This window comes from Mus pahari, chromosome 7 (genome assembly GCF_900095145.1).
Source record: "Mus pahari chromosome 7, PAHARI_EIJ_v1.1, whole genome shotgun sequence".
In the NCBI taxonomy this organism is placed as follows: domain Eukaryota; kingdom Metazoa; phylum Chordata; class Mammalia; order Rodentia; family Muridae; genus Mus; species Mus pahari.
The window spans coordinates 65,966,185-65,977,918 of NC_034596.1; positions in this window are offsets into that span (position 1 = coordinate 65,966,185).

Consider the following 11,734-nt stretch of genomic DNA (forward strand, 5'->3'; position numbering starts at 1 on the left):
CAAAAAAAAAAAAAAGAAAGAAAGAAAAAGAAAACAGACGCAACAGAAACTGGGTATAGTCCTGGTGGTATTTTGTGTGCTTTAGCTTAGAGATGAAGAAATGGGAGAATGTATTCTCAAAACAGCCAGGTTCCTGGCTTTAACTTCTTAAAGGCTGTGGAGTCACTTTTTTGTTTGTTTTTATTTTTGTTTTTCTGAGAAACGGTTTCTCTGTGTAGCTCTTGTTGTCCTGGAACTTGCTCTGTAGACCAGCCTGGCCTCAAACTCACAGGGATCTGCCTGCTTCTGCCTCCTGAATGCTGGAATTCAAAGCATATGCCACCACTGCCTGGCACAGAGAAAAGTTTTAAGGAAAGGCTACCCATGTTTGTTGATGTTTTTCAAATATTAGCCCTGCCTGCTAATATGCAGAATCAGATGTACTATTTCTATATACCTGAGCAGGTCTGTTGCAATGTGAGAGACATAGAACATTCAGAATCTCAGAGAGCTTCACTAAGTTGAGAGTCAGAATATCATTTGTTTTCCACTTTTCCTGGATATTGGGACTGGGGCACTGTGGCTAGTTAGCCCTGGATATTGGGGTCACTGCTAATGGTACCCACAGTTTCCTGAGTTCCCAGCTTTATAGAAGTACCATATATACCTGACGCTTCTATCAATAGAGAAATAAGTTTGAATTCTCCAGCTTGGAGACCTCAGTAGTTTTTTTTTAAAGATTTATTTACTATTATACATAAGTATACTGTAGCTGACTTCAGACACACCAGAAGAGGGTGTCAGATCTCATTACAGGTGGTTGTGAGCTACCATGTAGTTGCTGGGATTTGAACTCAGGACCTTTGGAGGAACAGTCATCTTAACCACTGAGCCATCTCACCAGCCCCATATATTTTTTTCCTAAGATAGAGCCCTAGCTCCATGGTAAGGAAAAGCTTCAGCCTGCTGAGAATACGCAACAAGGTCAGACCATGCTAGAACTCAAATGCAGAATGTGCTTCTGTGAAACCCATTTGCAGGTGCAAAAAGGTCCATAGCTTGATGCTAGCAGCTTTGGTAAAGTTTTCTCACCAATGTTCATTCTACACAGTGACCAATTTTCTTTATTTTGTAACTTCATCTAAGACTTTCCCATCATTGCACGTTGAAAGTTACCCAAGTTTACCCTTATGCATTTTGCATCTGGGCCTCTCCAATTTCTCTCTCTGAGTCCTGATCTAATCGCGGGTATTCTTCCTTGGCCATTTTGAACCTCTCCAAAGGTTTGGTCTTGGACATTTACTGGGTACTATGATCTTAGCCAAGAACTTGTGTCTTACAAGATAATCAGCCTGGCATTTTGTGCACCTTTTTGAAATGAGTTCTGCCCTTCAGGATACTTACCTACCTCTGAATCTTAGAAGCCAGTCTAAGCCAGTTTCTTTCTGGATGACTTGTGGTTTGCACTCTGGTTAGAATCTGTTCCCCATCCCTTTCCCTACACTATTCAAGGTTCTTTGGGGGCTTTTGATCTGAGGATTTTTATCATCTATCATTTTAGGAAACGTTTTAGTCCTTATGTAAGTGAATATTGTCTCTTCCTTAAAATCTGTCTCTTTCTTCCGACCTTACTAGATTAATGTTAAACATTGTATGCCCTCGGTGTCTATTTGATTCTTTTATACATCTTTCTTCTCTTTACTTCCTTCTAAGTAGTTTCCTCAGAACTATTTTCAAATTCATTAATTCCTTCTTCAGCCATACCTGATCTTCTGTTTTCCCTCTCTGTTTCTGAATTCGGTGATAGAGTGCATTTTTAGACACTCTGTTAGTGAGGGAAGCCCATTCCTGTTTCTCATACGTAAACACAGGGAACCTGAAACTGCTCGTTCTTCTTTTCTGCAGTCATTGTCTCTGGTGCTGGTTTCTGCTGGGCTCTGTCAGCCATGTGATTGGCTCCCTCTTGTGTATCTGGAACTTTGACCGGGAGCTCTCATTTACTCCTGTGTAAATCCATGGAGGCCTGAATTCCAGGGGTGCCCCTCTGTTCCATGTGTGACACCCTAGAATTTGCATTCACTTCTGCCAGTCACGCTTTCACCTGACAATTTCCACTCCCAAGAATGGGCAGAATTTTGCCCTTGTGTACAGGCCAGAGTGAATAGGCACCTTTTCCTAGCCCTTAGCGTGAGTAAGTGTGCGGTTCTCTGCCTTGGCACCCCAGTGTCTTTCTCCAGTAAACTAAAGCCTACCCGGCAGCTCTAAGGACAGCTGGCCATTTCACTTCTTGGTCCCTGAGGAGTTTCTCAGGTGACTCTCTTCGTGACTTTAGAGCGATTTTTTAAAATTACCAGAACCAGGTGTAGTGGCGTATGCCTTTAATCCCAGCATGTGGCAAATCTCTGTGAATTTAAGGCTAGCCTGGTCTATAGAATGAGTTCCACAACAGGACAGCCAGGGCTACAGAGTCAGACCCTGTTAAGGGTGGGGCAGTGGGTGATGGGGAGTGGGAAAGATACACAAATTGTTTGGCTGTCTGCCTTAGTAGTCTTTTAAAGTTTTCCCTCTTACTAAAGTACCTGGAACAGAAGTGCTGTTTTTGGTGTAATGATTTTGTACTTTAAAAATCTTCTTTCCTTTTAATTTAGTATTTTGCAAATATTGAGCATAAGTAAAACTCTTATTATACAAGATTACTCTTCTGTTACATTGGGGAATCTGTATATCGTGGCATCAGGATAATGTCATGAATGTGGGATGAGTTTAACTTAACCGCTGTATCCTGAAGTTAAAGATGATGCTTTTGTTTCTCCCTTTGGCTGGGAACTTATGTTTTATTCTGGTGTGTCCAGCCTGTGGCCTGTGGGTCACATGTGTCCTGGGATAGCTGTGAATGTGTCTCAACATTTGTAGATAGCAGTGTTATGTCGTGCAGTATGACGTGATTGGACACTCTTGTAGAGAGTGACTTTTCTCAAGGCAGAAGAAAAATTGTAGAGGAAATTTTTGAGAGCTGCCCTCTGAAGAATTTATGTTTTATAACAGAGGGCAATTTGGTAAAATTAATTAATGGAGTTCATTAATTTAACAAAAATAATTTTGTTTACTCTGGAAAAGGTACATTTGTAATTAGTTTTCTTGCTGAGGGAAGTTTGATTATTAGGAAAATTTTAATTTGGTAAGATACAAGCCTTGTTTATTTGTATAGAACAGCAGAACCAGGGTTTTGAATTATGATCTAGCCGTCAGTATGGCTTGAGTCCTCTTAATTTGTGTGGAGTTTTTACATATGTTTATTTATGGTCATGTATTTTCTAGCACTCATCTTTCCTTGGTCCTATGGTCCTGCCCTGGCTAATTTTATGTCAACTTGACACAAGCTAGAGTCATCAGAGGAGGGAGTCTCAATTGAGAAAATGGTTTTATCAGATCCTGCTGTAGGGCATTTTCTTAGTTAGTGATTGGTGGAGGAGGGCCCAGCCCATTGTGGGTGGTGCCATCCCTGGGCTAGTGGTCCTGGGTTCTATAAGCAAACAGACTGAGCAAGTCAGTAAGCATCACCTCTCCATGGCCTCTGCATCAGCTCCTGATCCCAGGTTCTTCCTGTTTGAGTTCCTGTCCTGATGCTCCTCCAGGGATGAGCAGTGAAGTGTAAGCCAGATAAATAAACCTTTTCCTCCCCAGTTTGCTTTTGGTCACGTTTTTAATTATAGCAATATTAACCCTAACTAAGACAGGTCCTTCTGGCTGGGTTTATTGTACAATACACAAAGTGGGTTAGTGGGTTTGCTATTTAAGAGTTTGCTATTTAAGAGAACATATTTCTAAGGAAATACTTCTTTTCCTTAGAGAGTTCATCCCACTCTTTAAGAAGCTGGAAACAGTAAATGGAAGTGATGTGCCCCAGGATTCGGCATGCTGAGGGAGAACACCTAATGGTCTCGGTGCGTCACCCTCGGGTGTGTTAACTCGAGTCTGTTTCACTTTATACTAACATTCTCCATCTCTCTGTCTTTTTCATTGTTCCTCCCTCCCTCCCTCTCCCCTTCTGTTTCTGTCTCTGTCTGTCTGTCTCAGTATGAGTGTTTATGAGTGTATGTGTGTGTTAGTGCATATGTGTGTATATATATATAGAAGGAGCCCTCTGGCTCAATTACCCTCAGAACTTTGCCTGGTCCCTTGAAGACCACACTTAATATGCTATGCTTCGTGGCTGTCTCCAGCTGCTAGTTATGGGTTTTGTTTTGTTTTGTTTGTTTGTTTGTTTTGTTTTTTCCCAAGGCAGTAAGGAACTTGGGCACTGACTAACCAAATGCTAACTCCATAGTTCCTGTTTTGTTTTTCTTCAGGGAAATAGCTAACCTCGATGACAAGCAGGCATTACTATAAAGACAGGAAGCCCTGGGCACCTGGAGCTGGAGCTCAGTGCTAGAGTTTGCCCACCATCTGGCCAACACCACAGGAAAGGAAGAAAAACTGAGCAATGAGAAGAACCAAGCCCCGTACTTCAGGCAGAGAGCTCCTGGGCGTGGCTGCGGAGTGCAGGCAGGCAGCTGTGCTGTGCAGATCGAGCAGGAAGGCAGGCAGCTGTGCTGTGCAGATGGATCAGGAAGGTGGCAGCTGTGCTGTGCAGATCGAGCAGGAAGGTGGCAGCTGTGCTGTGCAGATTGAGCAGGAAGGGGCGTGGCTGCGGAGAGCAGGCAGGCAGCTGTGCTGTGCAGATCGAGCAGCAGGAAGGATGACCGTTGCTTTCTGCTTCTCTTGGACTCCGCTCCAAACAAATGAGCACACTGTCTACTATTTAACACAGGCAGTCTCTCCAGGGAAAAAAACGCAGCATAAATAAAGTTTTCAGTCTAGATCAAAATGCCCTTTTTCATCGTTGTTGATCCCCAGTGACAGGCTGCTTTAGGGAGCACAAGAAAGCAGGGGGCAGTGCTGAAGGTGTCTGTTTGTCTGGGTGGCAAATAAATAAATAAATAAATAAAATAACAGTTCAACTTGATTTACTTCCTGAGTTGTCTCTTCCTGACCGTAGAAAGCCCTCTTGGCCTGTGCTCTCAGTCCCACACTGGAATCTGGAATAGGTTTTTCATAATGGAGTAGAATTGTCAGAGTCAGTCTGCCGTACTAATGGATATTTTGTGGATTTTGTGAGTACCCCCACTGACTGGATTTTTTATTTTATTTGTATCTATAACTTGGCTCTAAGGGATAGCCTGTATCACTTTCTTCACTTGGGCTTCCATGATTCCTCTCTCTACAGTCCCTGAGACACGGGTGAGTAAGCAGGTGGGTCATGTGGAAGCGATCCCATTAAGGTAGGCTGAGAGCGCAAAGGAGCTGAACAGGGCCCAGGGGGAAGTACTAAGATCTATTGCCGAGTTGTTTTCAGTGTGGCTGACACTACTCAGTTATTGATGGGATAATCTTCCAGTATTTCTCAGAACTGTCTGCCTGGGAAACAAGGCTGGAAAATATTTAGATGTTGTGTTCTGTCTCCTGTTGGCTAACCTTAGCCATTGCAGGCACTGAGTACAAGAAGTGGGGCCAAGAAACTGTTCTATAGGAAAGTCTTGGTAGTGGGTAACAGATGCCCCACAAAATGCAGTGATGTTAATGTGAGTTGGATGAATTCTGAGCGCACAGTATGCCTTTGGTGACTATTTACTGCACCGGAAGCTATATCTGTGAAGAAAGAAACCACACCTTATCTCCGTTTTCATAGATCTGCCAAAGATAAGTGGGCTAGGTTTTATTTTCTGATACTTTAACAAGATATTATTCTACTGACTGGAGATAGCTTTCAGCATTCTTCTGAAATGATGTATGCATCAGTGTCTGAAGGTTTCAATCAAGAAATAACAAAAAAGGTATTTCACCCAATCATTCCCTAAAGACTGGAAGTACTTGGAAATGTTCAACTCTGAGGTTCCAGTTATCTTGAAATAGGTATAGGTTCACAAACTAGACTTGTTAAAAAGAACACAGAGAGTCCCCTATGTGCTTAATCAGCTTCCCCTCATATTAGGATGTATTCAACAGATCAATAGGGAGATGACCACTAATATGATACTATTAATCCACAGTTAAATCTTTCTCAGATTTTTAGCGGGTTTCCCAGTAAAGTGCTGAGATTCTGCCAGGCATTTAGTTGGCCCTCTGGACAGGCCAGCCTTCCCCTGTGTTTCATGGCCTTCATGCATTTGAAGGTCACTGTCTGTTGCTTCAGAGGCTCTCAATCTGCTGGGGTTTGTGAGGTATTGAGGTATTTTTTCATGCCTAGAATGAGATTAGACTTTTTTTTTTCTTTTTTCAGGTATGCCAGAGAGGTCAGCTTGTGCCTTTTTCCTGGGAGTGAGATGTGGGAATACCTGTTTTCAGAGTATTGTCACACAGGGCGATGCGTCCCTTAATCTCTGAGATGGTTGTATCAGACCTCTGCGCCCTAAGGTACCTGTGCTTGCCTCTGTAACCAGTGGGTGCTTCAGAGACTAGGGACCTGCTACATTTCTTAGAACATTTTTTATCAACCATTGCTAGTTATGTATAACAGTTATTTAAGAGATTTGCTTGATGATGGTCTTCTCTTATCTCTCCCATGTGTGTTCGTTAACATACTAATTTATTTTGGCTCACAGGCAAAATCTTCTGTGGCTGTGCTGTGAACTGTTATTCAGAGTGCTTCAGCCCTTGCTGTTGGGAATGTCCCTGAGTTACTCCTATGTCCCTTGAACGTTCATTTCTTACTCTGAACATTCCCTTTCTGGTATCATGTTGTCCTATTCTAGCTCTGGAATCAATCGTTTTTCCAATGAGCTTTTGTTCTGTTTATTAGAGAATGTTTCTTGTTTGTTTTGATACTACATAACCCTGACTATCTGAGAACTCACTATGTGGACCAGACTAGCCTTGAACTCACAGTGATCTGTCTGCTTTTGCCTCTCAAGTGCTGAGATTAAAAGTGTGCTAATTGCCATGCCCATCCTGAGAGCAGTACTTAGAATCTAAGCTCTTAGAGCTATGCTCATTGCTTCTAGGCTCTTGTGGCTTGAATTTAGAATGTCCCCCACAGTCCATTGCTTTGAATGCTTGCTCACCAGATAGTGACACTATTTTCAGAGGTTTGGAAATGTTGGGAGGTAGAACCTAGGCTGGAGTAAGTAGACCACTATGTGTGGGTCCTGAGAGTATGTAGTTGCTGGCTCTGTTTCTCAGCAACTGTGATATGAGCTGTTGACGTGATATATCCACTGTGATATTCTCCCAAGCTTGTAGACAGGTCTCAAAACCTGTGAGCTAAAACAAAGGGTGCTCCTTGGAGTTTCTCCCCGGGCATTCTGCCCACACTGACACAAGAATCAGTAATACAGGGACCCTCGAAGAAGACAGGGCTTGGCAGTACATGGGCGCACATCAAATGCGCACATTCACATGTGGCTTTTTAAAAAACATTTTTATAGTGGTCACAATACTTGGGATTGTTCTTTTCTCCTTTTTGTAGACTTATTATTTATAATACAGTTAAATTCACTTGCTACTGTTTAAACCAACATTAACTTCTCCCCAAAATCCTATCTTGTTATAGTCAATCATTTATTTGAGTACATGAAACGTTATTACATGCCTCCCCCACCCCACCCCTTGTTAATTTTAGACAGAGTCTCACTATGCAGCGCAAGATGACCTCAAACTTGTAAATAGCTGTGATCATTCATGAAGATTGTCAATGTCATAGGATCTAGAGTCACCCAGGGGACAAGTCTGCCTGTGTGTCTAGGAGGGATTTTCTGTATTGGTTTAATTAAGGAGGAGCAACCCACCCTGAACACAGAGACACTGCCTACCCAGAGGTAGGCTCTGGGAATGAATATAACAGAGAAAACAAGCTGTGCTCCAGCATTCATCTCTCTGTACCTGACTATGCCCAAAGTGGACCAGATTCTCAAGCTCCCATTGCCATGGCTTCCCTGTCATATGGGTGTTACCATCAAAGCCAAAATGAACCCTTTCTTAAGTTCCTCCTCCTCTTCTTCCTCTTCTTCTTCCTCTTCCTCCTCCTCTTCCTCCTCCTCCTCCTCTTCTTCTTCTTGAAATTTTATTTTTTTAATTCCTTAATTTTTTTTTACAGTCCAGTCATTATCTCCCTCCTAGTCCACCCTCTGACAGTTCCTCATCCCATTCCTCCTCCCCTGTCTCCAAGAGGATGTCCCCACTTCCCCTACCTCGCCAGACCTCCCCACTCCCTGGGGCCTCAAGCCTCTCAAGGGTTAGGTGCTTCTTCTCTCACTGAGGCCAGACCAGGCAGTCCTCTGCTGTATATGTGTCAGGGGTCTCCTATCAGCTAGTGTATGTATCTGAGAGATCTTGGGGGTCCAGGTCAGTTGAGACTGCTGGTCTTCCTATAGGGTCTTCCTCCTCCTCAGGTTCTTCCAGCCTTTCCCTAATTCAACCACAAGGGGCCCCTGGCTGCTTGTTGGGCCTCTCAGAGGGCAGCCATGCTAGGCTCCTGTCTGTAAGCACTTCATAGCATCATAAATAGCGTCAGGTCTTGGAGCCTCTCCTTGAGATGGATCCCAATTTGGGCTGGTCACTGGTCTTAAGTTCCCTTTGCCTGGTATGTTTGCACAGCACTGAGAAATTAGCTGATGCATAGGATTGACCCTGGGCAGTGGACTCCTTGCTGTGATAACCTTGGCTGTGGGGTTCATGGGCTTTGGAACTGGTTTGTGGGAAGAATGCTGAAGAGTTTGAAGCTGCTAGAAAGCTGCAAGCAAAGCTTACTGAGCAGCCTGATGGGGTTTGAAAGGGGATAATGCTGAGAGAAATATGGATGGTGGAAGCCTAGGCTATATTCAGGCCATTCCATCTATGTTTTGGCAAAGAATCTGGCTGTATTTTCCCCATGTCCTGAGACTTCGATTGAGGCTGAATTTAAAAGTGATTGGACTAATGAAGGTTCGAAGCTCACCCTAAATGTCTGGGTAGCACTGTTCCATAGGCTGAGGTGGCAGACTTTGTGAAAAGGAGCACCAGGCTTCATCACGCTCTGCTTCCTGACCCTGGATGTAATGGATTTAATGAGACGAGTTTCCTCAGGCTCTGACACCCTGACCTTCCCCACCATGACCTTTCCCATGACCTCCCCTTGAGCTTTAACCAGCATCAGATTTTTCTTCTTTAAATTGCTTTTGTCCTCCGGGAGGAGAGGCATGTACCACCAGACCTGGTTCTATGCAGTATTAGTGTGTTTTCCTTGGTTGCTGCAAATGTTGAACATTTTTCAAAGTGTTTCTCAGCCATTTATATCTCTTCTTTTGAGACTCGTCTGTTTGGTTTATTACTGCATTTGCTTGTTGAAATATTTGTGTTGGTGTTTAATTTTTATATTTCTTTGTATATTGGAGATATCAAGCCTCTGTTTGGTGTAAAATTGACAACAAATTTCCCCCATTTTGTAAGTGTAATTTTTCACTCCTGTGGTTTGCTCTGCAAAACCTTTTCAGTTTCATGTAATCCCACTGGAAAGTTTCCCAACTGTTGGAATTATTTCCTGTGCTGCTGCAGTCTTTTCAGATAGTCGTTGTCTAAGCCTATGTCTTGAAGTGTTGGTATCTGTGTTTATCCTGGCAGTTTCGTAGCTTGGGGGGTCGTACATTATTACTTTCATCTATTTAGAATTGATTCTTATGTCAAGTGCAAGGGGATCTTCCTTCATTCTGCTGGACTGGATTGCCAACTCCCTAGCATCATTAGTTCAAAGAATCTGTCCCTTTAATGTGCATTTTTGACCCTTTGTAGAAACATGGATGGCTGCAGGTGTGTGGATTTATTTCCAGGTCTTCTAGTCTATTCTACTGGTTTGTGTGCTTGTTTTGTGTTGAAAATGTTATTAAGGATCTGTCTTAGTTAGGGTTTTACTGCTGTGAACAGACTCCATGACCAAGGCAACATTATAAGGACAATATTTAATTGGTGCTGGTTTACAGGTTCAGAGGTTCAGTCCATTGCCATCAAGGCAGGTGCATGGCAGCATCCAGTCAGGCATGGTGCAGGAGAAGCTGAGAGTTCTACATCTTCATCTGAAGGCTGCTAGCAGAATACTGGTTTCTAGGCAGCTAGGGTGAAGGTCTTAAAGCCCATGCCCATGGTGACACACCTATTCCAATAAGGCCACACGTCCAAATAGTGCCACTCCCTGGGCCAAGCATATTCAAACCATGACAGCATCTCTAGTATAATCTGAGGTTAGATACTGTGACATTTTCAACATTGTTCTTCCTGCTCTGGGTGTGTGGAGTCTTTGGAACTCCAATATGAATCTTAGGAGTATTTTCTACTTCAGCGATAGTGAAGAATATCATTGGAATTTTTATAGGGATTGCACTGAACCTATAGACTGCTTTGGTAATGTTTTTACGATATCAGTTCTGCCTATGGAAGAACATTGGCGGGAAGGAGGTGTCTTTCCATCCTGTAACGTCTTCTTCAGTTTCTTTACAGTCTTCTTACAGTTTTTACTGTAGATGTTTTTTAACTCCCTGGCTTGGTTTATTCCTGGGTTTTTTTATTTGGTTATTATTCTGAAGCTATTGTGAATGAGTTTTCCCCTCTAGTCTTTTTCTTGGAAAGTTTGTTATTAGTATGTAGGAAAGCTGCTGGGTCTTTTTGTGCCTACTACTTTGCTGAAAGTATTTTAGATTACTAGAGTTTCCTGGCAGAGTCTTTAGGGTCCTTTTAGTACAGGTCCATGTCATCTGCAAAGAGGGATAATTTGACTTCTTTTCTTACTTACATTGCATTTATTTCTCTTTGTTAATTTCTTTGTTTAAAACTTAGAGCATTATTTTGAATAAAAGAAAATTGGCACCTGGGTCTGGCTTAAGTTGCTTATTTGTCCTTAATTCAGTTTTGGTAGTCTTGGGAATCTATCTAGTTCTTCTTGATTTTCTAACTTTGGAAATACAAGTTCTAACAGATTTCCCTAGTGGTTCATGGGATCTCACAGGAGTCTGTTTGCCATCCCCTTCCGTCTCTTTTCTGGAACCAGGTTTCCTTTCTCTTTCTCCTGGTTAGACTGGATAGGGGTTCGCTGGTGGTTTGAATAGGAATGGCCCCCATAGACTCATGTGTTTGAATATTTGGCCTATAGAGAGTGGCACTATTAGAAGGTGTGCCCTTGTTGGAGAAAGTGTGTCACTGTGGCGGCTTTGAGGTCTCAGATGCTCAAGCTAGGCCTAATGTGGCCCAGTTTTCTGTTGTTGCCTGTAGATCAAGACGTAGAATTCTCAGCTCCTTCTCCAGCCTATGTCTGCCTATATGCCACCATACTTCCTCCATGATGATAATGGACTAGACCTCTGAAACTGTAATCCAGCCCCAACTCAATGTCTTTCTTTATGAGTCACCGTGGTTATGGTGTCTCTTCACAGCAATAACTAAGACATCAACTGTTCACTGTTTCAAGTCGCTCTTTATTTAGTAATCGTGGGTATGTGTGCATATTTGTTCATACTCCTGTGCGCATGTGTGGAGTGCCTGTAAAAGCATGAAGAGGCCGTCAGCAAGCCTGGAGCTGGATTTGCGAGCAGTGATGTGGTTGCTGGGAACCAAATTTATTCTCTGCAGAGCAGCAAGCGCTCTTAACCACTCGCTCCGCCGTCTCTCCTGCCTTCTCTCGATTTGTTTTAAAATTAAATATTTATGATTATGAAGTTGCCTCTTCTAACTGCCTTAGCTATATCCCGGAAGGATG